At 44.4% G+C, this 27,945-nt stretch overlaps 1 long non-coding RNA gene across 1 annotated transcript; it reads left to right on the top strand.

Moving 5' to 3' along the window:
• On the top strand, positions 1-24,395 carry LOC128407324 (uncharacterized). The gene is made up of 3 exons (XR_008328768.1): positions 1-213; positions 1,970-2,093; positions 24,127-24,395. It is a non-coding gene; the product is annotated as an uncharacterized LOC128407324 (long non-coding RNA).
• The last annotated feature ends 3,550 nt before the right edge of the window (positions 24,396-27,945 follow it).

Below are 27,945 nucleotides of genomic sequence, written 5' to 3'. Positions count from 1 at the left end.
CATTCTGGAAGTCCGTTCAACTTCCAAAACGTTCGAAAACCAAATTGTGGCTTCTGATTGGCTTCAGGAAGTTCCTCCAGCCAATCAGAAGCTGCAGAAGCCCCGTCGGACGTTCAGGTTCCAAAAGAACGCTCACAAACTGGAACAATCACTTCTGGGTTTGCGGCGTTCGGGAGCCAAAACATCCAACTTCCAGGGCATTCAGGATCCAAGGTACGACTGTATTATTATTATTATTATTATTATTATTATTATTATTATTATTATGTTTTTGCATTATTGTATTTGTATGCATCTTTTTATTCTTGAGATCCACCTTGAGAACTTTCTCAGCTGAAAAGTGGCATAATAAATAGTTACATAACATAATGGTAGGGCTGGTCCCGTCTGCTCCCAAACATATTCCATGCTGGCCAGGCTACTGCTTGAAGTGTAAGAACATGCAGGCTGCTGAGCTACCACTAGGACTACAGCATCTGTATACAAGCAAGAAATGTAGCAGTCTCTAAGACATCTGGATCCCTCTCCACACTTTTACTATGCTGTTGTTTGCTTAGTGTGCAATACTAGGTTGATATGGTATGGCAAAGCGTGTTCTCCTTCATGGAGAGCACGTGTTGCGGTGGGGGCCACCAGGACACTCCAAAGTTGGGGGCGGGCTAATTGATCTTTGGCCACTGATGCGATTGGGGCTTCCCTTGTTGTTGGGAAGAAGTTAATGTTGCCATTTGTTGATTGACAGCCAGAAATGCTAAAACTCCTTGCACGAGGCTAGGGCTTCCTCTTTTCGCCCGTGCATCAGATTGCCCATCCCTCCCTCCCTAGAATTAGGGTTGTTCGCTTTGACCTTGCTATGCCTGTCATGGGGTTGTCTGCTCTTGGGGCAGGGGCCCGGTAGGAATTTTGTCCATTTGGCTGATTAGCTGGGGCCATTTGGTTTTTGCCTACTGCGTAGCAAATCGTCACAACTTGTAAGGTTGCGGTTAGGCATTGGTTTATGGTTTGGTTGATTGAGGGGCATGGATTGGCTGTGCCTGCCCCTCTAATGCTGCTGCTGCAAGGGGTTCCGTTAAAGGAATTGGGGGCTAACTATTGCTTGTCCACTCTGTCAAAGGGGCTCAGGCCATAGCAATGAGCTCCTGGTTGCATTTGGGGAGGGCTGAGGGCAGGTTCCCTGCTCCGTCGCTACCCAAGTGTATTCCCCTTTTCTGACTTTCGCATCGTGTGGAATGTCAGTCTGTCCCCCATGGTGGGGGCAGATAGTCGCAACCAATGCCTAAACAACCACTCACATTTTTGTATTTTAATAAAGTTGTGGCCAAAATTATGCCAAAAACCTTAAACAAAAAATTCTGTGTGATGTGTGAGTTATTGGGGTGGCCCAGGGGACCTCGACACGCAAGGCACCCATTCAAAAAGGTTCCAGGTTTGGGATGAGCATCCTGGTCAGTACGAAATAAGCCTTGCAGTGCATGAACCCGGCCCTTGGGTGTTCCAAGGGTTACATAAGAAACCTTCCTGTGAAGTTTCCCACACTAGGGGACTGGATCAAACCTAATTCGGCAGAGTGCAACATTTCCTAAATCAGGCAATGCTTAAAACAAGCCAGAGGAGGTGCAACAGTTTTGGGGGTCAAAATATGACAGCATCTTTAGGCTTGAGTTGTCTGCATACCTCATTTGACTTTGTTTAAATGCGCTGAAATGTTCCCAGTTTTCCCCCCAACTTAACCTGAGACCCGAAGACCAGTCCGAATAGGTTACTCGTGCAACACTTCTGAAAGGTGCTTGGGCTCTCGCAATAATTCTTTATTTGTGGCCATTCACAGCAACACATAAAAATGAAGTGGGTTTTTATGATACCATTAGAAGACATTTATATGGAGACCACCCTTCTGTTCTGCTTGCACTAATTTTTCATCATCATCTTCTGTGTCGGAAAGGTAAAGTAAGATTATGTCTCCCTGTAGATTCCAACGAGAGCAATACACTTTCTGCACTGCACTTAAGGAAAAGTACAAAGGTGGTTTCTTAGTATTGGTCCTGGAAAGAAATGGAAGTCCGCTGTTCTTGTGTGCAGCCCAAAAACAATGGGTGAGTGATCAAGTGTGTTTCAACTATGGGTGAGTGATCAAGTGTGTTTCAACAATCCCTGACCACTGGTCCTGTTAGCTAGGAATGATGGGAGTTGTAGTCCCAAAACATCTGCAGGGCCAAGTTTGGCCATGCCCTGATGTAAGTGAAATAAATGCACATTTTTGCCCTATTTCCCCACCTATGTTCCGCCCCTTCATTTGTTGTCTCTCCTGTGTTGAATTTTTCATGGTAAGTTTCTTGAGACAGGGGCCTGACCTCTGCAGAACACCATAGCTCAGTGGTAGACAATCTCCTATACACGCAGATGGTCCTAAATTCAAACCCCAGCATCTCCAGGTAAGAGAACCCGGTCTGAAATCTTATGAGAGCTGCTACTGGAAGGTACTGAGAGAGGTAGACCAGTGATCTGGCTTGTTTTAAGGCAGCTTCTCATGTTGCTATGTTGTGGTTTACAAGTCTCCACGCACCAACAAATACAAATAATATTTCTGTAACCCAAAACAATGCAGCCTGGAATAACTCCACACCAGTAGTGCTTCTGAGAGTGAACACAGACGGATTCTTGAATCGAACTCAAGACTGCAGCCTTGCTTAGTGCAGATAAGTGGCGTGCATGTGTGTAGGGTTCATTGTGCACTGGCACTCATCTGATAAATAGAGGGTCTATTCACACAAAACACTATTGTAGCACAGTCTCACGCTTAGGCTCTGAAGTATAAATCTCAATCCCAAGTGGTCTGTAAAGCTTTAAAAACATGAAAACAAAGTTTGTCATGTTTTTATTTTCTGCATTGAAACCCCAGTTTTTCAGAAATAAAATGTCCCAGGTAGCTGACATCAGTTCACAATCCACAAGAATATGTAATCCATAATAAAAAACAAGTAAACAATATAAACACAACGGGTTAAGAGTGGATAAAAGAGATAGTCAGTTGAAAACACCATTAATAGTGCAATTTTGGCATATATTGTTTGGGTGGAGATCTGTATCGCAATATTCAGAAAACTGCGAATCTCAAAGGACAATTGTATTTCGGTTTGTGTGCTGGATTGAGAAGTGCATATTGAGTAGTTTCTCATTAAAATGAAAACAAATTCAAATTTTGTCAGCCCTATAATCTGACCCATTTTTATTGTGTTGTATTAATGTCTTAGTGTTCCACTTTCAGTTTCTTTTACAAAGCATCATATTAAATTAAAATATATTTTGTGATCCTTAAACACCACTGTGTTTTCTTTCTAATCCCAAGATGGAAGGGGGGGAGAACAACCCACAAGAGGCCTTGCTGTTCAGCTGCGCATGGCAGTGGCCCATGTGCCCCAAATTCTGCAGCCCCTTTGCATGCTCACACATGTGAAAATGTTGCCATGGGACTGGCGACCCACATAACTTCTCAGGGGGGGGGGGGGACGACATTTTGCTGAGCCCAGTGCAATTCAAGGTTCCCACTCATGGAACTGTTCTTGGAAAGTTATGCAACCAGTTCCAAACTTTTCCATGTGAATGGGAAACCCAGCCAGATGGGCGGGGTATAAAGAATAAAAGTATTATTAATGCATGTTATAGGATCACATCCAACAAGTGCCAAACATTAGGTCAGAATTGGCCGAGAGGTGGTTATAAGAAACCGACTTGTGTTAAATGCACAATTTTCCTTTTTTAAAAAAAAAAGGAAAGAGAGGAAAAAGAATGCATACACTGTCAGTTATTCTGGATTTTAAAACGCCAACCTGTAAATGCTAGAGTTGCCTAATTTTAGATAACTTGCTGTAAAAAGTAGAGATGCAGACACCCACCCACCCACCCACAATGCCCTCCGCCTAAATATATTGGTCTATTTACTAGGGTACTTACCTGTTTAAGACCCGCAGTTATATTAAGTAAAACAGAGTGCCTGAACTAATACATTTACTGAGAGCCTATTTGTTTTACTGAAGAATTTATTGCAGCAGTAATAACTGTCAGAGGAAAAGCGTGGTTAAAGTGCTTGAGAAGGGACCAACTGCATAGGGTATCTATCACACTATCGACTTCCTGACAGTGACGTTGTGAACTCCTTTGTCATAAACTCAAGCACCCAGAGTCGAAACCTCGATCAATGAAAGGGGAAGCTGGTCTCCAGCTTTCAGAGAGGGCATCTTTTCTCTTTGACCCATTAGGACACAAATAACAGAGGTTCCCTCCTCCTGCTTCCCCCTACACACACACACACGCACACACACCCTCAGTGAAGGCTTGATTTATAGCAAGCCTTCCGGATAGCTGCTAGCTAGTGTTTATATTTGAAATGACAGCAGCAGTACTTAACAAGGGAAAGAGTTAATATACAGATTGCCCCGATTACAGGCCAATAAAACGGCCTACCCCTGGAAGTTGCAAACTGAAATTCCATTACATTGTGTAATTACTTACTATGGTGGTATTTTGCTCCCCGCCCCCCATTCCCCTTTTATTTCACATTCTTGGCATCTACCGTAAAGAAACAAGACTAGTACCCTTGAAAATATTATAGTGATTTTGAATGCATTTTCCACCTCCCTGGATAATTCATTGTGAGAGTCAAAATGCAATTCATTGAAGAAAACTTTTCTAAATTGTTTCTTTCCTCTTCTGCTCTCTCTCTCTCACACAAAATAATAGATATATTAATGATTGTAGAATAATGACAATGTAAAGCTATACCGCACATGCCTTACCCATATTTGGAAAGCCAAGAGAGCGAGATGTAAGTTCTTCCTTCTCATGTAGATTCCCTATATTTGCAATCTCAACTGCAGCTGTGTTTAATCGAAGGCATATAAAAATATTTAGATTTAGGGTGGTGTGAGATTTCTCTGCTCTGATGCTTTGAGCAGGTAGGCCTCAGGTGAGGTGGTTCATTCTGCTTCTCGACACAAGTTCCCTGTTTCATCATATCACCAAATCAACCAGGTCCTCCCTTCTACTCCAGTTACTTCTCAACAAAGTTGCCCAAAATGTGTAATATCCACACACATGAGAGCTGCAGTTCTTCATAGTTTGGTAGGGGAATTAAAACACCACAGCAAAACTTATGGTTGGGAAAGAGACAGCTTCTTCTAGTTGAGTTAGGAGATATGCGGATTTTTCCCCAGCAAGAACTCACTGGAACTCAGTTCCGGCACCTCTTTGGTGGGCGCTATTGCCATTATAAGAGAACAAGGGAGGTGTCCATGGTGAGTTCTGGCAACTCTTTTTCTAGAAAAATAGCACTGTATTTGCCCCAAAGCACAGCACTTAGTTAAACTTAGTTGAAACACACTTGATATTTTTTGACCATGCCTGACTTACATATATGCAGGTTCCATTCAGTCTGTTAGAGGAACTAAGGGGGTGACATAAGCTTCTTAGAATGGGAAGGTTTTGAGGAATGATTTGAATGAAGTAAAAAACAACAATATGTGATCACACTTCCTTCCAGAGCAGAACTTGCAGGAAGTGACTGTATAGACATGGCCAGTCTTCTTCTTCTTGGAGAAAAAACGGGTTTTGGCACTCACGGTGAACTTTCAAAGTCGTGGGACATTCGTAGCAAGGTTAGAAATGACCACCTCTCTGAGAAAAGAAGAAGAGCTGGCGGATACCTAGTGTGACTGAAAATGCATTTGACCCCTTAAGGGGGGTGGAATCGGAGAGCAGATTGCAACAGCAATGCCCTGCATGGCCTTAGTGGGGAGACAGTGAGGCAAACCACCTGCCTGTTCAGAACAAAACCACTGCCCCATCTTTCCTCTCTCTGTCCCCTTTGTCAAGAAGATTTCAAAAATACGACAGAAGCTTCTGGTTCAAAGCGTTTATATATCCATGTAGATTTGCAGTGGTACCTCAGGTTAGGGACGTTTCAGGTTACAGATGCTTCAGGTTACAGACTCCACTAACCCAGAAATAGTACCTCGGGTTAAGAACTTTGCTTCAGGATGAGAACAGAAATCGTGCGGCGGCATGGCAGCAGTGGGAGGCCCCATTAGCTAAAGTGGTGCTTCAGGTTAAGAACAGTTTCAGGTTAAGAATGAACCTCCAGAATGAACTAAGTTCTTAACCCGAGGTTCCACTGTATAGATATGCATACAGACATATCGCTAACTGCCCTGGCATCCCTTTAAGAGAAGGGCATTTCCCCTCCAGTATTGCTTCCTCTACACCCCAAGCCTCTTTGCCACTCTGGGAGGATGTCTTGAGACATCTATCCTTCAAGATTAAATGCATACCTTCTGAGTGGCAGTTGCCACAATTGAAGTAAGCATTTACTGCCAGTGCTCAGCCATGCAGCTAACTGCTCTGTAGTTGACGGGAGCCTCTCGAGGTGCCGGACCCTCATGGGGGAACACTGATAATTTTGTTCTACCCTGCAGGCATGCATTTTCTGGATGCACTGTGTGGAAACATTGCAGAGTCCACGCTGAGAGAGCTGCACCTGCTCCTCAGCGCTTCTCATGGAAAAAAAAAGAAGCAGCATTAAGAGGGCAGGGGTGGGGGTGGGGAGAGAGATAAGGACTCGCCTGACCTTCAGAAGGCCAGTTATCATAAGCAGCAAATCTCTGGGACGTCTGCAAAAGCCCATTAGGCCAGCGAGTAGGGAGTGAACTTAAGCGAAACAGAGAAATGAAGACACGGAAATTAAAAACTCCGGCAGCCAAAGCCAATGGAAACTTGTTTCTTAGCGCAAGTTTAGCTCCTAACGCTGCTAAAATCAAAAGGGCACATCTCGCACTGCGTCAGCGTTAGGACTATAGGCAACTGGCTACTCTTTATCTGGTGCAACACAGAAGCCAAGGGCCTCATGCTCTGATTATCTGGACCCAGGAAGGGGAACCTGTGGCCCTCCTGATGTTGTTAAGACTCCAGTTTCCATCAGCCCCAGCCAGCATGGCCAATGAGGGCACCATGTTGGCTCCCCATGTCCTAATGTATAGATTTCATCCAGTGGATTAAAATGAAAGATCCTGTCCCTATCACATCTTCCGAAGGGGCACAACCACTTTTAAAGCTTTATCACCTACACCGTTTTTGCCTGACCAAATGTGGCTGTGGCAAAGCACTCACTTGCATAGTCTGCCAAGGGCACTATAGGCGACTCTCAGCTCATGCTGGGGTTACGTTCCGGGGTTAGCGCATAAAGCCAAAATCGTGCATAGTCAACACACATTGGGTTCAATGGTGGGTGCGATTGTCAAAGTCTTCCCCAGACGCCTGCCCTCTTTCCCCCTTTTATTTATTTTAATTTTTTGCCAAACACATAAAACTGAATGCACACAAGTTAAATGTGCATAAGTTGTGTGTGTCGCCTATACTGTGGAAATGTCTTAGAAGGATTAATAGTGCACATAAACATCCCTAAGCAACGCACTAAATCTTAAATGACCTAGATCCGCTCCATATTGATCTCCCAACCGCTAGATTACATACCCTCCAACATTCCTCAGATGAAAATAGGGACATTTTTTTACCTCCCCCCGCAACTGACCCTCATTGGCCCCCGTTTTTTGGCGTCCCCCCTCCCCAGAGCATTTCCTACCAGAAGAAGGGCGAGTGCCGCCACCACACAAATACAGGGCACAGTATGCACTGTTTCTACCATCCTGACAAAACCCCTTAATCCCAGTCCGTTCTTAACCTGAAACTGTTCTTAACCTGAAGCACCACTTTAGCTAATGGGGCCTCCTCCTGCTGCTGCTGCTGCACCACCACTGCACAATTTCTGTTCTTATCCTGAAGCAAAGTTCTTAACCCGAGGTACTATTTCTGAGTTAGCAGAGTCTGTAACCTGAAGCGTATGTAACCCGGGGTACCACTGTATTTGGTAGATTTATGAAAAGAAAAACACACACAAATAAATAACTTTGGGAAAGGTTTGGTAAGATTAGACGTGGATGCATGAAACTTTTTTTAAAAAAAACACAACCAAGGCTCCTTGCGCTCCTCTCTGCTCCGCTTTTCTTCCCACCCAGGGCAGCCCTGCCCCCTGCCTGCCCCTCAGAGCCAACGTGCCACATGGGGCTGGGCCTAGGTGGCAGCAGTCTCTCCTCCTCTTTGCCCACTCTCCAGCAGCTGCTACAAGCTGCCCGAGGGAGGAGGCCAGCAGCAGAGGCCCTAAACGGCCTCGGCCCAGTATACCTGAAGGAGCATCTCCACCCCCATCATTCTGCCCGGACGCTGAGGTCCAGTGCCAAGGGCCTTCTGGCAGTTCCCTCATTGTGAGAAGCAAAGCTACAGGGAACCAGGCAGAGGGCCTTCTTGGTGGTGGTGCCCGCCCTGTGGAACACCCTCCCATCAGATGTCAAAGAGATAAACAACTACCTGACATTTAGAAGACATCTGAAGGCAGCCCTGTTCAGAGAAGTTTTTAATGTGTGACATTTTAATGTATTTTTAATCTTTGTTGGAAGCCGCCCAGGGTGGCTGGGGAAACCCAGCCACATGGGCGGGGTACAAATAGTAAATTATTATTATTATTATTATTATTATTATTATTATTATTATCATGGGATGATCCCACGGAGCAGCAGCAGCAGCCACTATCCTCACCTGAAACAAGCGCTGGTTCATCCTCCTCCCCAAGCTCAGTGCTGGCAGTGCTGGTGGGGAGAACAGGGACATTCCAGGATAAAATCCGAGGGCGGGATGGCTTTTGTAATTCTGGGACTGCCCCTGGAAAACCAGGGATGAGATTACTCAATAGGCCATAAAAGTCGCCCAAAGGGGCCTCAGGACCCCCTAACACTCAGAGCCGGTCCTATCATTTGACAAGGTGGGTTAAAACCTCCAACAGCAGGTCTTATTGGGCAGTGGTGGCAGGTCCCTGGCTGTTGTTCCTGAGCTACTTAGTCGTTGTGTGAGACCTGACCTCTCCTGGGCCCAGAAAACTAGCTTGCTTTGTCTGTCTTGATAAACTTCTTTGTAGCATGTCTAGAACTTCGAAAGCAGGAGGGTTACAAAGAGCCTGGTTATGACAGGCCATGTTAAATTTCTGGGAGACCTTTCTTTTTGCTTGCTGTGTTTTGAGTTGTTCAGTCCTCCCCTAGCGACACACAGGCTTGTGGTAGGTCCCCGTTTGATGCTTTGCTATGGGAATTTGATCTACTTAATGTTCTCCACAAGATTCTGACTGGCTGCTAACTTTCTTCCCGAATTGTGATTCATTTCTCCCTATATCTTATCTGTTATTATCTGTAATAATAATCTGTCCTGGAGTGTCAACACAAGGGGGCTTGTGAAGAAGGCGCAGCAGAGACTGTACTTTTTGAGAATTCTAAGGAAAAACCATCTTCCGCAGAAACTGCTGCTTGCCTTCTATCACTGTGCCATTGAGAGCGTGCTCACTTATGGCTTATGTGTGTGGTACGGAAGCTGTACTACCCAGGACAGGATGGGGTTGTGCAGAGTTGTTAAGGCAGCAGAGAGCATTGTTGGCTGCCCACTCTCCACCTTAGAGCAGATTTATGCCACAAGGTGCCATAGGAAGGCACTGGACATAGTAAAAGATCCATCGCATCCTGGTCACTGTCTCTTCGAGCTCCTGCCGTCGGGACGGAGATACAGGACGATGAAGACAAGAACGAGCCGTCTTAAGAACAGCTTCTTCTCCAGAGCGATCTCAGCCCTGAATGGGAAGCCTGGACTTTGAAAGTCATCTAATCTTCCTTGCTGTACTATGCTGTATTGTTTTAATTAGTGTTTTTATGGAGCAGTCGAGTAATTTCGTTGTCCCTGAGAGGGGGCAATGACAATAAAGATATTATTATTATTATTATTATTATTATTATTATTATTATTATTATTATTATTGTTATTAAAAAGGCACCACAGCTGGTTTGACTGCTAAACGAATAATTGTGGGGAAATCCCCCAAGCGACAGGGAATAACCCCAACATGGAAGACCTCCTAGGCTTAGTAGTATAGAGTGGTATAGCTTTCACTAGCATAGGAAAATCTTCACTCAGCAGGGAACAGACAAATGAGGGAACCAGCATATAAATAAGGCAACACCAATGGCTATAAATAATTTTGAGGGAAGGGGATGAGATGAAATACAACAAATGAGTGTTGGCTTTCTTGCTGAGACATTGCTCTGTTTTAGTTAGTTGGTTGGGTTTTTAAAATATATATATAAATATACTGCTTAACGCAATAAAACTTTCTAAGTGGTTTACATGGAACATAATCAAGAAAAAAGTCAATGTCAATTCAAGCAAATTCAATAGAAATCTTCTAAAAAGCAGAATGAAAAAATTGTATACTACAGATAAAACTGAGCAATGTATAAAGCAGATAATTAGAAATTAAGAGTCAGGGAAGTATTTTGTTCAATTATACTTTTAAAACGGGGGTTCAAAGCTCATTACTGTTCCCACCTCATGAGCTTCTTGAAAGCAAGAACTCCAGGGGGTGGGTGCTACCACCAAGAAGGCCTGTTTTCACATCTTCACCAACTGACAATTCACTGGTCTTGGAGAAACCAGTTGGTTCTCCCTGGAAGAACATAAACGTTGGCTTGTTTTGGCCTGCGAGAGGTGTGTCTGTAGTGACCCTAGCTCCAAGTTATTTAGAACTTTAAACATCAGCAACGAAACCTTGAATTGAGCTCAGGAGCTAAGAGATCTTTCTACACCAGAGTAACATGTGTAAAGCCAGGTGTGCCCCTAAATACCTAGCAGTTGCACACCCTGCAGCTTCCATACCAAGCACAGTGACAACAACTTCCTTAAACAAGTATGAAACTTCTTCGCATCTAAACAGTCTTAGGATCTACCTTTCTTCCATAGTAATTGGATATATGCTTGATGGGTAGGGCTGGCACAAGATGTTTGGCTGCCTGAGGAAAATAATGTAAGAACGTAAGTCCCCCATGATATTCTCGCGAAGAAGCTGGTCAAAATGTGGGTTGAACGAGGTAACTGTTAGGTGGATTTGTAGCTGGTTGACTGACCGAACCTGGAATACTCATTATTGGTTTCCTGGAATGGTTATCCTGGAAAAAAGTGCTTCCTTTCATTGATCCTGAATCCTGCAATATTTAGCCAACAACACATAGTGCTGTCCTCCAACGCCTTGCTGGCACTCCTCCTCCTCCTGCAGCATCAGATGCCTGAGGCAGCTACCTCACTCTGCCTAATGGTAGGGCTGGCCCTGTTGGTAGCTCTCTTGAATCAAAGACATGTATTCTCAGTGAACACATCTGTGCATCATTCCCTTTGCATCCATACAGTATACACCAAACTTCAACCAAACAACAGGGAAGAATCAGTAGTATATTTTGCCCCCATTAATGTTCCCTATTTGTCCCTGTCTGCCTAACTTCTTACCAAGGGCCAATAATCCATCCCAACCATCTCAGGAGAAATGGAGGAATGTTGTAGATCACCTCTCAGACATTAACTCAGTCATTTCCTTTAATTAATTATCCTTCAGAGCCTTCTCTGTTTAGTTAGTGGCTATCAGCACCAAACGCTGGACTCCTCTTTTTTAAAACCATACTGGACACATATTCGCAAGACATATCTTTTCAATTAGACTAACCCTGAGCTTCAAAGAAACAGGAAACCACTCTCGACCTCAAACCAATCCAGACACAGGAAACCAGGGACAGACAGAACAGCCTGCAGCTTCATTTGCAGGAGTAAGAAAACCGGAGACCTTGCAGAATGGCAATGCCCTCCCCCCACTGCCCTGGTTACACTATGCTACCCAGCATTTGTGAGTGTGTGTGTAAATGGCTAACATAAACAATCAAATATCAGAGATGGCAAGGGAACAGATCCAGTGGTTTATTTTGCAGCAGGCTACTTAGATTTAAACTAACTTGGTCAGCTGAACTGCAGAGGCCCTAAATATAAACTTCAGTCTAAGTGTATTGGTTTAATTGGGACACACACACACACATCACAAGATATATGTGCACAGCATTATTACAGTTTTCAGTCAATTCTCATGAGGTACCCCAAAGCAATTTACAATATATTAAAAAGTATATATAAAACAGTCCCGTACACAAAAACAATTGAAGCAATTACATATATAAAAACTGTGTTTGTATGTGTGTGTTTGTTTTGAAACAGCAACAGCACATCTATAAAATCAATGCAGATCTAATAGAGATACCAACTGGGAGAAAGATTTCAGTTTAGAAGACTAAAGGCCTTATAGGATGGCATCTGCAAGATTCCCTCTTCTGCAGAACACAGTGATCAACTGAGTTGACCGTTTAGGTATCCTGGTCCCAAGATGCATGCGGCTTTGTGTCTTGAACCTAAAAGGCTTTTCTTGAACAAAAGGATGGTGATATTCTGTGAACATGAATTCTGGATATGGAAGTAACCTGTCAGAGGCAGGTTACTTCCATATAAAACATGCTGAAGAAGACTCCAGGTGCTCCACAGATGGGCTCCCCAACTTTCCCTGCCTCCTGGAAAGCCTACAGTAGAATCCCATAATGTAATGTTCTCCCCTGTAGTACCAGATCTGCCCATGTATCTTAGAAACACGAACGCATTTTGCAGGCATGTTTGCAGACAAAACTATGTGGGGAATCCTTGCTGGAGATGATTGCATGCTACAGACAGTATTGGAATGGATGCAATTACTCTGTAAATACCAATATTGCCTTGTTTATTTGGGGAAATGTGGAAGCACCAACAATTGCCAATCTTAATTAATGCAAATGTGTATTTACACAAAATGGCAGGCAATAAGTAAAATGGCTTTGCAGCTGCACAGAAACAGAAAACAGAGAGATGGTTAGTTGTTACACGTTAAATGGGCTACTCGGAAAAACCCACGCCGTCTGGACCCTAAGCTTAAACAGAGAGGTAGAGAAAGGTGGAGGGGTGGCTTTATGTGGAATGAAGAGGGGCATTAACCAGGCGCAACAACAGTGGAGGTCTAGACACACTGGGGGGGGGGGAGTTAAGTGCAAACGAGACGGCTTGGAGTAAACTGAGATATCAGGGACAGCAAGATTAGGGAAATGCCGGGGAAGAGACAAGAAGAAGGAGCACAGTGCAAATAATTACCTGTCCCAAGGAAAGAAGGGGGAAAGATGGGGTTTCCTGAGTTGCATCATAACCTTCAAGTGCAAGGTCATGGCTGAATCTGAGCTTTCTTCAGCACCAGTTCAAAACTGAGTGCTGGGTCCTTTCAGCAGGCACAAACATTTAGTTGCCTTTTGTCTTCTGAAGGGAAGCCCAGCAGGCTCAGGCTATGATCTGCTGACTGAAGGCAGGCGAGTCTTCCTGGGTCAGCCCTTATCTAAGGCCACTGACAAACCTGAGTTCCTTGGAACCCTGCCAATAAGACTCAAAAATAAGTGGGGAGGAGGGTGTGTCCTTTGGGGATAACACTGGGTTGTGCTCCTTGTTGGGGCCTTGCCTAATCAGAGAGAGAAACAACAGGTGGCTAAGGAACTGAGATGAGGGAAGAGTAAGAAACTTCTTGTTGTTTAGTCACTTAGACGTGTCCGACTCTTCATGACCCCATGGACCAGAGCACACCAGGCACTCCTGTCTTCCACTGCCTCCCGCAGTTTGGTCAAACTCATGCTGGTAGCTTCGAGAACACTGTCCAACCATCTCGTCCTCTGTTTTCCCCTTCTCCTTGTGCCCTCAATCTTTCCCAACATCAGGGTCCTTTCCAGAGAGTCTTCTCTTCTCATGAGGTGGCCAAAGTATTGGAGCCTCAGCTTCAGGATCTGTCCTTCCAGTGAGCACTCAGGGCTGATTTCCTTCAGAATGAATAGGTTTGATCTTCTTGCAGTCCATGGGATTCCCAAGAGTCTCCTCCAGCACCATATTAAGAAACTACCTAGGCTGAAAAAGAGGAGGGCTCCCATAGTCTTCCAAAATGTCAGAGCAGGCTTGAAGGGGACTGAAAAATTCCCCTGTTATAGCAGCTACCATGGTTCTTTGCAATGGTGTAGGACTCACTGACGAGAGCAGAGCCAAAATGTAAACATGAGGTAGTAGCCAATTAACGTGTCACGTCAGCACGAGGATTTCCTCTTGTGGAATGACCTCCTCAGATCTGCACTGGAGGGTTGGAATCATAGAATCATAGAATCATAGAGTTGGAAGAGACCACAAGGACCATCGAGTCCAACCCCCTGCCAAGCAGGAAACACCATCAGAGCGCTCCTGACATATGGTTGTCAAGCCTCTGCTTAAAGACCTCCAAAGAAGGAGACTCCACCACACTCCTTGGCAGCAAATTCCACTGTCGAACAGCTCTTACTGTCAGGAAGTTCTTCCTAATGTTTAGGTGGAATCTTCTTTCTTGTAGTTTGGATCCATTGCTCCGTGTCCGCTTCTCTGGAGCAGCAGAAAACAACCTTTCTCCCTCCTCTATGTGACATCCTTTTATATATTTGAACATGGCTATCATATCACCCCTTAGCCTCCTCTTCTCCAGGCTAAACATGCCCAGCTCCCTTAGCCATTCCTCATAAGGCATCGTTTCCAGGCCTTTGACCATTTTGGTTGCCCTCCTCTGGACACGTTCCAGTTTGTCAGTGTCCTTCTTGAACTGTGGCGCCCAGAACTGGACACAGTACTCCAGGTGAGGTCTGACCAGAGCAGAATACAGTGGCACTATTATTTCCCTTGATCTAGATGCTATACTCCTACTGATGCAGCCCAGAATTGCATTGGCTTTTTTAGCTGCCGCGTCACACTGTTGGCTCATGTCAAGTTTGTGGTCAACCAAGACTCCTAGATCCTTTTCACATGTAGTGCTCTCAAGCTAGGTGTCACCCATCTTGTATTTGTGCCTCTCATTTTTTCCCCCCAAGTGCAATACTTTACATTTCTCCCTGTTAAAATTCATCTTGTTTGGAGGAAGCCCGAAAACAGATTTGAAGGAATGAATGTGCTAAATGAATGAATGAGTACCCAGAGAGAAGTCCTGACAGTGCTTTTTTTCAAAAAAAAATGTTTGGGGGGTACTCTCATTTTGACTCAAGAAAATCACCATTTTATAGTTCAAATCAGAAAAAACAAATTCAATAAATGGACAAAAGTACAAAGATTCACAAAATGTTTAGGGGTATGCGTACCCCTGCATACCCCCAGAAAAAAAATGACTGGGTCCCGAATTTGGGGTGGGGGATGAACACACACCCTCAGGCCACCTCCACACTTAATTAAGTTAATTAAGTTAAGTGTCATATCCCAGCACACATGAGAATTTCACACAAAAACCTGTCCCCCTTCATTTACACAGTTTTGGGGTGAGATTTCTTTTTGACCCTGTATACAGAATGGGTGGGAAGACATGACCAAAGTTATCAACATAACATAATCTCAAGCTTCTACTTGATGTGCCACTTGGAGATTTGAAGGAATCAAGTTGATAGGGATATATTCAAAATAACAGCAAAGCTGAATTCCCCACCAATGCAACAAAAATGTCACTAACTCCAAGAGTATGCCCCCATACTTAACATAAAAGGTGGGGGAGTCTACCCCCTTGAGAAATGTTGCCCGTTTTTGACCACTAGAAACGGGTCTTCTTCATTTTGCTCCATTTGCTCAAAAGTTGTGTCCTGATTATTAGGAGCTGATCTAGTTTTCCTGATCCAGATTAGAAAAACAACAACTCAGCGCAGAAATCTATTTCTCCTGGTGTGCCCATTTGGTTGTATCTCTGAGCGCAAGAAGTTGCATTAAATTATTCATTTCTGCAGAATGAATATTAATTATGGTGTGAGAAATCCCAAACACATATGGTGACAGTGCTGGTTAGACCTGCCTCCTGCTATGCCATAGAGATTCATATTTGGAGGCACTATATTCTTTCCATGCCAAGACCACCTATGGTTTTCAAGATAGCTGAAAATTAACATTTTCAGCTTGCGCTCTTCTTCCAGCTTTAGGATGAGTCGTCTGCTGTCATCTTGTAACTTTTTGTGATAGAATGGATGTTAACAGCCTATCGGCGTAATATGTTTCTATAATGTATTGGCTGACAGCTCTTTCCTTCATTTACCTTTACACAATTGCCGCATGGAGGGCTTGTTCTAGGAGGTGTGGAATGGGAGCAGGAAAAATGGACATGAATGAGAAGGAATACATTACAATCTCAACTTGATTTCTTTTCTTCCAGAAATACAGATAGACTTTTTTCTTTTCTTTTTTTGCCTTTGGCTCATTTAAAACAACAACAACAGGGGCTAAACAGATGTGGGGTGATTTTTATCTCCTTCCCTACACTGCATTTTTATTTATTTTTTAAAGAATGTATGCATACATTCACAGATTATGTGTGTTTGTACAGTCAGACCAGGACTGGGGACACCCAGATTGAAATATCTGTTCAGCTATGACACTCACAAGGTGACTTTGGAATAAGCTCAATTTCAGCACAGTCTACCACACAAAGTTGTGAGGATTAAAAGGTGGGCACTCACACTGCCTCAGACTCCTTGGAGGAAGGACAGGATAGGTATATAATAAATAATAGCTTCTCTCCTTTTAATCAGCTGATGCCAGAGCTCTTGCTGGCAGTGTCCACAGAGCTGCCAAAGGCTACATTTATTTAATTTCATGTTGTTGAAATGATCTAATTTCAGAGGAGTAAATTGACCCACCCACTATTTTATGGTTTAACTATATGTGGGTTGTTGTGTTTTTTTTAAAAAAAGGTAATACTGAAAAGAGAAAAGTGCCAAACTTAACATCCCCATTCTCCTCTGCCCTTTACTCAACCTGAAGGCATAGTTCAGAGCTAAATAATAGTAAAGTCCTTATAACCACTGAAGTGGAGAGAATCCAAAGGTTGCTGATGTAAAATATAAAAATTTTAAAGTTTGATGTTTTATTATGCTTTTATATGTGTTGGAGGCTGCTCAGAGTGGCTGAAGCAAACCAGCCAGATGGGTGGGTTATACAAAATAAAATAATTATTTATTATTATTATTAAAGGAAGACATTAACATAGCCAGATATTACAGTATGTGGCAGGTACAGTTAGTCCTGTGGAGTCTTTGTTTGCATGCTGGATTCTACCTCTTTTGTGGTTTCGTTTGATACTTCCCAACTTTGCCTTTAACTTTGCCAATAGACAGATGTGGATGGGTAGTTTTGCTTTGGTTTTGCTGTGCTGCCTTTCTGGATGTTCCGCTAAGCAACACAGAGCTGTACGGAGGGTGCAGAATAGAATTTTAAACTAACAGAATAAAACAAATGTACGCAAGGTGTATTTCTTCCCAGAGCCGTTGCTTTAATCTTGAGGGCTGACGTTGGCTCACAGAATATGCATTACAAGGGCTCAGGTGAACTGTAACACACACACATCGCCCCCGCCGACAGCAAGTAGCCCAGTTTCCTAAGTCAGAGCCCCAGTTTCGGCAAGCAGCAGCCCCAGCAGGTAGGGATGCTAAGCTGAGAGGTAGCGATCATCCTAATGACCAAGCACTGCAGGGAAATGCCAAACTAAGTACCCAGCTGTCATGGAAAAGACAACGTTCCCTCCCTGGCCGCCTCCTTCGTTTCCTTTCACTCAGCCTTCAGCGGAGGGAACACTGACCAGTGCCCAGCCCATCAAGAGACTCGGGGGCCGGTAGACTCTGTTGCAAAAGACAAATTCCTGAGGGCCGTGTTGCAAAAGAATAACAACCTATAATTTGCTCTGTTAGTATTTTGTCAGCCAAATAGCAAGCAGTGTGTGCAGGCTGTTTCTAATTCCACTGTCAGCAGGTTGTGGCTAGCAATCAGACTCAAAAAATACCAGGCCCTCTGCTTCTCACTGTACTTACCCATATCATTACAATCCGCGGAAGGGGAATGAATGAACTCGCAGCGGAAGTTGCAAAGGTGGGAATCTTTTGTTTCACTGCCCTGCTCTCGCGGCTCAGATTTACACTGGTGTGTTTTACTGCTAATGAAATCACAGCATCTGAGCACTGGAATGGACCCAATAGGTCATCTAAGGACCCTTGCAAAGGGTGACTTTTCCCCCCAAGGGTCAGACACTCTGTTGTACTTTTGCCTAACACCTGTAAGCGACATAGGCACTCTGCCAATCCTGGCAATGATCGCCGGTAGTCCAAAACAGAGCTTAACAATTAAATTGTGTAGCATTTTGAAAGACTGCACTATTTCCGAATTAGAAGTCTGAACACGTCTGAATTTTTAAAATTTTGAAAATCCTCTTCGAGGATCTTTTTCTTAAATTTTCAAAAACCTCATAACATACCACTGCCTTCTGGGACATCTTTGGGAGAATAAGGAATAACCCTACAGAAATCTGGTTGGATGGCACCTTCTATGCCTCATTCCAGCAGCTCCTGCAGTGAAGCTGGCGCCAAATGTATTGCTCTGTTTTCCTTTGGACCACGTCAGCAAGGCCGAGAGGAGGGTTTTTGATCTGGGCAGCCCAGGACCTCCCTTCACACTGCCCAGGCTTGTGCCTGGGAGAGGTCACTTTGGTTCTGGTAACACAGGAAAAACAATGCCACGGGCAGCAGTTGCAATTTTCCATTCTCTGCAACCACAGCAGGCACTGTGATTCTCCAGCGGTTTGACTCCACATCCAGAGGCTCAAGCGATTGTCTCTTGAGACAGACAGATGCCAACGGGAAACAAGAAAGCTAAATATTGCCATCTACTTTTGCACCTTGTTTGAAGGCTACACATTAGAACGTAATGTATAGCCCACATAAGAATAGGCTGGTGGCTCAGGCCAGTGGCCTATTTAGTTCAGCATCCTGCCTCTGATAGAGGAGGCAGAGGGTAGCCATCATGGCTAGGACCCCCTGACCATTAGGTCCAGTCATGACCGACTCTGGGGTTGCGGCGCTCATCTCACTTTATTGGCCGAGGGAGCCGGCGTACAGCTTCCGGGTCATGTGGCCAGCATGACTAAGCCACTTCTGGCGAACCAGAGCAGCGCACGGAAACGCCGTTTACCTTCCCGCCGGAGCGGTACCTATTTATCTACTTGCACTTTGACATGCTTTCGAGCTGCTAGGTTGGCAGGAGCAGGGACCGAGCAATGGGAGCTCACCCTGTCGCAGGGAATCGAACCGCCGACCTTCCGATCGGCAAGTCCTAGGCTCTGTGGTTTAACCCACAGTGCCACGCTAGTAGCCATCAATAGCCATCTCCTCCATAAATGAACTCCGTAAAGTTCAGAAAAAATGCTTTACCACTCAAATATGCTCATTATAAAAACTGTGGGGTGGGCAGATGGTAGATTGGAATCTATTGGTAGATCTCTGGCTGATTTGGAGTAGATCATCAAGCGTTTTGGACATCCAAGATAGAATCTACACACATATAAAAAACGTTCTGAAAATGATTTTTTAAAAAAAGTGTTCGTAAAAATACATTGAATTTTCCATAAGGCTCATCTAATGTCACATTGTATGTTGCACTTAAAACACACTTAAAACATTTCATTTGCAGCTGTATAGTGTGTTTAACAATACCAACAGGAAAATGAAGCGAGGCTGCCGAAATGAAGAAGAAATGGCTAATCAGGAGTGGACTTCTGAGGGCAGGGTCTGTGGGCTCAGTTCTGGTTTAGAGAACAAATTCCCAGGCTCAGAACATGCTCAGAGGTACCCTGTCCTTTCCTTCTAGCCCTATCTCTTCTGCACCTAGCCCTGGTTGGTAGACCTTGGGAGTCCTAGTTTTTAAACACACACACAAAGTAGATCCGACAAGAGGGAAGTCTACCTGCCCTGGTAGGAACTGTAAAGAGACCACCGGGACATTGGAGAAGCAAAGAGAACCAACAGAGATGGCGTTAACAAGGCAACAGGATAATTGTCATGAAATGAGAATGTGAAGGGGTGGTGGTGGAAGCCATTAAATTATGTCAAAAGGAAGAACCTCCAGGAATGTGATTTGCTGTGCTCTTGAATCGGACTTTCCACCAGCTCTTCAGTACTAGGATTACACTAAAGGCCATATTTCCACTCCTGAAATTCCTGGCCCACGTTTCTTCCCTGGCCAGGATTCCAGTAAGGCCGTCTGTTCCCTTTTGCAGCCAGTCCTCAACCAGGCTCAACTGGTTCAGCTATAAAGCAGCCTTGCCAGCTGGACATCATCATTTTCCTGTAAGTGTTCTTCGCAGGGTAGTGAACCACAAGCAGAGCAGTTGGGTTGCTGCCTCTTAAAGGGCCAGTGTTCCAGACAAGGCCCGTTTTAAATAATTGGTGCTATAAAATCAGCAGTCTTTCCCCATTCAGCTGATAATATTATTTTGCCCTCCTTTTATTACGACGACTATGCCAGAACATCACACTCTCCTAAATGCAGATGCAATCTGAAGTTATTTTTATTCCGTTTTATTTTTGGAAGGGCTTTTTGTTTCTTTCTTTTTTTGTGCTCACTTTCCAGCAGCCACTTTGTTGAAGAAAGAAAAAATGAGCACCAAAAATATTACACCAATAATCTTAAAACATCATAATAGGGGCAGATTCAAAGTGGGAGCTGCCTTTAGCAAAAAAAAAAAAAAAAAAAGTTATAAAAAGCTTGCCTATGTTACATAATGCTGCATAATGTTTTATTTTCAGCCTCTTTCCTGTTAACTCTCCACACTGAATTTGCCTTTTTCATTGCTACAGCCCTTGGAGCAGACTTGGTGGACATGGTTTTGGGAAATCATTTGAACTCCAACAGGGAAAGGAAAGAGGAAGGGTAGCCACAAACAGTGGCGTAGTGTAGGTTGCTGGTGCCTGGGGCGCGGCAAGCTTTGCACCTCCTTGGTGAACTGGGCAGCTCCCTCATGCACCGGAGCCCAGTGGCAGCCTCTCATCCTCTCTGCTGCTTTCACTGGACTGAAGCAGCCCCAGCCCGAAGGCCCAGCCTGGGCGTGGCTTCCCTCCCCATGGCTCTGGCCTCAATGATGGAGCCTGCCATGGGGCACCTGGTTGCTCCCCCGCAATAAAGTGCCCAGGGCGATGGCCCCTCCAGCCCCACCATGCTACGCCTCTGGCCACAACGGCTATGTTCTGCTTCTGCCATCTGAATACCAATTGCTGGGAATCACAAGTGGGAAGAGCCCTGTGGCACTCAGGGTCCTGCCTTGGGGCTTACCACTGGCACCTGGTTGGTTCCTGTGAGAACAGGATGCTGGAATAGTTGAGTCATGGTCCAACTGGGTTCTTCTCATTTTCTTCTGTCAAGTGGTGTGTGAGTGCCTGGCTCCATCTAATTTTTAGCAGTGAGTTGCACTCCATAAGAGAAACCTGAGTGAGGGCTGACACAGCAACGAGAGAATAGTTCCCGATCCAGTTATCCTGAGCTGTTGTCTGTGAAGGAAGGAAAGCTGCAAAGAAACTATAAGCATTACATTGCTGCTGCTTTCAGGAGGTAGAGCAATTTATGGTTCAATGGGGAAGGGAGCACTGGAAGCAGGGCCGTCTTTAGCAGATGTGGCGCCGGGGTGCAAATATCTGCCCAGTGCCCCCAAATTACCACGGATAGTGTGGGGGTGGCTGTAGCTGCACACTGCCAGCCATCCGGGGGGGGGGACAACTTTCCCCCATGCCGCTGTGGGAGAGCAATCCCCATAGAGTTGAAGTTGCGCCCCTCCCAAGCCTCCTCGGGAGGAGAGCGATCCCCGCAGAGGCTTGGGAGGCAAGCTGCACATCCGCCAGCCTTATGGTTGGCGGGGCACAGCTGGCGGGCGTGCAGGGAAAGGGGAGGCCACCGGCAAAGCCTCACAGCTCCCCCACTTGCTGAGGTGCCCCTGAGAGGCCAGCGCCCTGGCGCGACTCACCACTAAGCCCTATGGAAAAGATGGCTCTGACTGGAAGAGAACTGAGGTAACAGAGGTAACCAAGGTAGGGCTCTCCAGGTATTGTTCGACCACAGCTTTCATCACCTTTGGAGCTGATGGGTGTTGAGAGTCCAACAATGTCCAGTAGTTGTTCCTTATCTTGAGAGACCAATGCTGGGTTAAAGACTAGGACTGGCAGTCTGTGTGTCCACCTGCTGCCAGGAACTGGGAGGACACTGATGAGCAGTGTTTTTTTTCCTTAAAAAAATGTTTCGGGATGCTCTCATTCTGGCTGCCCCCCCTCATCCTCATAACCTTCCTCCCCCCAACCCCCAGTCAAGGGACTCAAGGTGGTGGCAGTGGCGCTAAGAGAATGGGAAGGCGATGGCAACGGTGGGGTTGGCTTGAGTGAGGAGGGGTGAGCGCTCATCAGCTGGCTCTAGCCCAGCAAGAGGAGGAGGAGCAACACTGTTGCCTCCACCGCGGCCGCCCCAGACTCCCTTCCCCAGGCATCGGCGGGGAGAATGATGGAGCAGCAGTCTGCGCTGCTACTGTGGAGATAGCTTGCATGTTGATCCATTGGTCAGTTGGGGCAACACGTCCCCCCAGAAAAAAGCACTGCTGATGAGCATGCACCAGGGGAAGAAGGGCTGGAGACCGACTTGGGAGATGGGGGTCAGTGATTTGTGGGGAACTGTATCAGCCAGGAGGTAAGAGGCAGGGGAAGCTTCAGGGCTGGAGAGTGTAGCACAGGATGGTTCAGAAGGGAGAGCCAGGGCAGTCCAGTGAAGGGCCAGGTGGTTCTCCACCCTCTCCTGAACCACTGTCTCCCAGAACCAGGAGCGGATTGAAAATAGATGAACAAACTTCCATGCAGGCTCAGTCTCTGGTTGCATGTGCACAGCCCATTGGGGGAAAGTACATAAACTGGTGGAGGGGTGTGGTCCAACTGTTGTTGCAACTGCTCCATTAAGCACAGACCTGGGAGTAGCTGCCTAGATGCTAGATTGGTGTGCATAGGTACCCAGAGCTGTAGAAGCGAAAGTAAGTGTTCTCTTTGACAATAGGAGTTAACTATCTGCCATGGGCATTTATTTGGCTGTGAAGCACCCTTGACACCTGCTGCCCATTTCTTTCTTTCTCTTTTTGCAAATAAAGAGCGGGCACAAGACATCTCCTTGCAATGCTACATGAAAGGCTACCCCTGGAACTTCCTACAATTCAGGGAAATGGGAATCCCGAAACAACACGTTAAATAGAAGGGCATCAGCAGATGTTATAAAATGGAGGCCTGCTAAGGGATCTGCAACTAATAGAGAAGGAGTTGCCTGAATCTGTAGACCTATCCTAATCTATCTTTTCCTGCCTATTAGGCTGATAATGGGGGACTGTGAAACACAGTCATTATGCACTGTTGTCATTCTTGAGCCAGTTTTATGACCTGTGTCCGAGATGTAGCCTCATTCTCATTAGAAAGCCTAAAATGACCCATTAATCTTTTATGCTGTCTCAGATTGTCAGGGGCTTGTCTGTGGGATTTTTCTTTTCTTTCTTTTTTTAGCAGAGCTTTAAAATAGGCACAGTATAGATTAACAGTATCAGTGCAACTAAAATCACTCAGCAGGCCTGAGATTCTTTCTTTCTCTCTGTCTTTCCTTCCTTCCTTCTTTCCTTCTACACATAATTTATAATATATTCCGAATTAAATAAAAATAATAACATATTGGGTTGGTTCTAGGATGCACTCCTACGGTTTGTAAGCTGTAAAGTAGATCTGCCATATAATAAGCACTTGGGAACAGTTTTACAGTATTAGTGGCTATGGTGCATTTTCCCAGTGAAAAGAAAATGGGCGTAGTGGTAAATTTTCCTATGGCAAACTGATTAATAGGTCCCCAAGAAAATTTCAAAAAGCTCTTGTATTGACTGATCCGGATAAATTGCCCAAAACAGAAATACCCCAAGAACATTTTATAAAATGAGCTGTTTCGGTTTTCATTTAGCATACAAACAAATTATTGGAGATTAAGAGAGGTTGCCAGTGGTAAACCAGCAGTGGCAGCTGAATACTATTTGTTATATTTTCAAGTGCTTGGCTATATAAACTCGTAATTTGAATGAGCTGGCTTAACCGTGGAAGATTTTATAGGAGGTTAATATAGAGATCCTCAAGTACAATAGCTGAATCTCAACCACATATTCAGGGGTGTAGTTGAAAATGTGGGAAGCACACAGAGAAGGTTAAGTGTTATGCACTGCTATCACCCATTTGTTTTGGTGTTGTTTTTTTGTAGGAATATAAAGCGAGAAATTGTAATGAGTCTTTGTACTCTGGGTGGTGCCATCTAACACCCCTGGCTCATAGACTTTCGAAGCAGACTCTGGAGATCTCCCAAACAATCTCTCTGAAGTAGATGACTGCGCAACAGAATGGCAAATGAAAATCCCAGCTTCACACATGAAAGCTATTGGCTGAAATTATCATCATCATCATATTATTTGTACGCCGCCTTTCCACAGTTAAAACAAGGCGGCTTACAATATATGAAAAGGTTTACATAATTGCAAACATAGCAAAGTAGTCATTTGTTGTTGTTGTTGTTTAGTCGTTTAGTCGTGTCCGACTCTTCGTGACCCCATGGACCAGAGCATGCCAGGCACTCCTGTCTTCCACTGCCTCCCGCAGATGGTCAAACTCATGTTCGTAGCTTCAAGAACACTGTCCAACCATCTTGTCGTCCTCTGCCGTTCCCTTCTCCTTGTACCCTCCATCTTTCCCAACTTCAGGGTCTTTCCCAGGGAGTAAAGTAGTCATAAAAATAACTAAAACACATCAAAAACTACATAACCGAACTGAACAATTTCCACATAAAAATAAAGATACAAAAAATTAGTATCAATAACAACAAAAACTCCTGATGAAACCTTCCCCAAAATACCTCAGTCCTTGCTGGGCAGCAGCAGTTTTTATGAAGGCTGTCAGGCCCCGCCCTGGGCCAGGTGGAGAGAGGCAGGAACGAGGCCCTCCGGCTCCCAGCAGGAAAAAGATTATGGAGTAATCACCGTGCTTCTGAATCAAAAGCAAACCAGCCACTTGACCCAACCCCATGTTGTGCTTGCATCTCCTTGTCCCACACCAGCCCAAAATCTATCCATTGCAGGGTAGGCATGTTCTGCATACAATCATGAAGGCTGAGAGATCCTTGATCTGGACCAACTTTCCAGATTGGTGCCACAGTGACATATAAAGGAAGGCTGAAACAAGAATTGGCAGAAAGGTTAAGGAAATGACTCAAAGCATGCATTTGCAAACCATAGCCTGTGTGATGGCAACAATACCACTGTATATTTCTACCATGAAATGCATCCAAATTAATCAGCGCTGTGTATTTGTTTTAAAAAAAGCATTCCAATGAAAAGCACGTCATCAGCGATTTTTAAAAAAATGTGTTTTTCCCCTTAAACAGAAGCATAAAAGAGACACTACCGCTAAGGCAACACTTTTAGTCATTCTGTCATATTATAATTACACATGCTACAGCTTCCCAACATTCTGATGTTTCAAAGGTTCGTAGGATTTCTTAAAATAACCCTCCCCAAATGTGTGTCTACTTCATCCAACCAGTGGGTGGTGAAATCCCAGCGCTGGTGCCACAGACCTGATCGCCCAAGGTAGTTTGACCACCCACTTTTTTTACACAAGTTCTAGCAAGTTCTGCCTTGCAGCTGCTGCTCCAGGCTAGATTGCAGAGCTATTTATCTGTCATCACACCCAATAATTCCACTCTACTGGGGGAGCGCCTTTGCATAATTTCCCATCTGAGAATGGGTCTTCCCAACCTCACGCATTCCCCCTTCCTCTTCAAACTAGCAATATTACTCAAATGTCTAGGCATGTGGGAGTATTATTGCATGATGTGCAAGAGTACACCAATTTAAAGCACTTAACCAGAGAAAGTGTTTTTTATTGGTAAACACGGAGAGACGAAAGCATCAACAAATGCAGACTTTTTTAAAAAAAAGAACTCAGAAGAGAAACATAATCCTAACCGCTTCATTCTGACATGATTCAAGTCTGCTGAGACAGCGCCAATGTTTTAGAAAGTTAGTAGGCTAAAAAGAAAAAGAAAAACACCAACCTCACATCAACGTTATAATACTTGCATCTGGAATATGACATGTGACAGAAAGCATCTCCTTGAAATGGGTGAGTTCTTTCGCAAATACAATAGAAGAGCATCCCATTTTCAAAACTGAAGATTTGGGTGCAGGTCTCCTTGGATAGAGAGGTTTAGTTTCTCCTGCAGATTTGGGTCCAGCCAACGTATGGTGTACGTACAAATCCAGCTCAATGGCGTAACATTGGAAAATGTCGATCACCTTTCCTACCTGGGCAGTTATCTTTCCACAAGGCCAGACACTGAAATCCAGCATTGCCTGAGCTCTGCAAGGGCAGCTTTCTCCCAATTGAAGTGCAGAGTGTTTGAGGACTGGGGCATACACAGGGAAACCAAAATGTTTGTTTACAAAGCTATTGTACTACCAACCTTACTGTATGTTTGTGAAACGTGGACCACTTATAAACGCCATCTCCAACTCAAAAGATTCCATCAACGGTGTCTCCAAAAAAAATTACACATCACTTGGGAAGACAGGCAAACTAATAACAGTGTACTGGAAGAAACAAAGATCCCCAGTGTCAAAGCAATGATTCTTTAACATCAACTTCATTGGACTGGTCATGTTGTTCGGGTGCCTGATTATCGTCTTCCAAACAACTACTCTATTCCAAACTTAAAAATGGAAAGCGTAATGCTGTTGATCAACAAAAGAGGTTTAAAGACTGTCTCAAGGCAAATCTTTAAAAATGTAGTATAAACACCAACAACTGGGAAACACTGGCCTGCGAGTGCTCCAGTTGGAGAACTGCCTTTACCAAAGGTGTCATGGGCTTTGAGGACGCTCAGAACGAAAGTGAAAAACGTGCCAAGAGGAAGGCACGCTTGGCAAATCCACACCGTCATCAACTCCCGCTCGGAAACCAATGTCCCCACTGTGGAAGGACGTGTGAATCCAGAATTGGCCTCCACAGTCACTTATGGACTCACTGTTAAAACTGTGTTTATGGATGACAATCTTACTCAGCTATGAGTGATCGCCGAAGAAGAAGAAGAAGAAGAAGAAGAAGAAGAAGAAGAAGGTGTAGGTACATCAAAATCATACATTTAAAGCCCATTTAAACCACATGGCTTCCCCCGAAGAATCCTGGGAACTTTAATTTCTCCATAATATCTGAATCAGGAGAGGTTGTGAAAGCATTAGACCAGTTTCTGGATGCAGAGATTTTGTAGGTGTGCAGGGCCTTACAGGGCATAAGGACTCCATTAATCGAGCTTCTTCCACTAGTGAATGGACCATGTAAGATTTTCACCCTTTGTATTTGTATTGTTTCATTGTATTTTTTAAAATGTAAATTGCGCTAGAAACATAACTGAAGGGTGGCAAAAAAAAATACCTTAAATCCATAAATAACAAATATAAATATATCAGTTTGACAATACAAGCAACACACACACACACACACATACACAAACTGAATTAGGCCATCAGGATCTTTTAAAAATGCATAACACAATAACACTGTGAGTAACAGATAATTTATTGTATTTTTAATTATAGAAATTCATTGTTGGACAGAAAAATTGAAAAAAGAAAAGAGGTGAACATATTGTTGTTGCTGTTTCATACTTCTGTGGCAAAATAACCAGTTTAGTATGTGGCAAACAGGCTTCTTCTGCTTTCACAGACACTTAAGCGATTTGTGCAGTGACCCACTAGATTCACTGCTCACTTGGAGACCTCTGTGTATGCATCAAGCCATCCACAGGCTTTAACAATGAAGAATCCATAGCAGCCCCAGCTCACATGGAGATCTATGTCAACATTTGGATCCCACTGAGTTTTGGAACTATAGTCCTAATTAAAGTGTGACCCAGTAAAATCAGCAACAGCAACACGGTCCATTTGTGCTATGTATATAAAGCGTCAATGAGACAATGGAGTTGATTTGTATTCCATACATAAGAAAGAAATATTCATCAGGCATTAGCTAA

This window comes from Podarcis raffonei, chromosome 1, assembly GCF_027172205.1.
Source record: "Podarcis raffonei isolate rPodRaf1 chromosome 1, rPodRaf1.pri, whole genome shotgun sequence".
Classification (NCBI taxonomy): Eukaryota; Metazoa; Chordata; class Lepidosauria; order Squamata; family Lacertidae; genus Podarcis; species Podarcis raffonei.
This window is presented reverse-complemented; position numbering and strand designations above follow the sequence as displayed.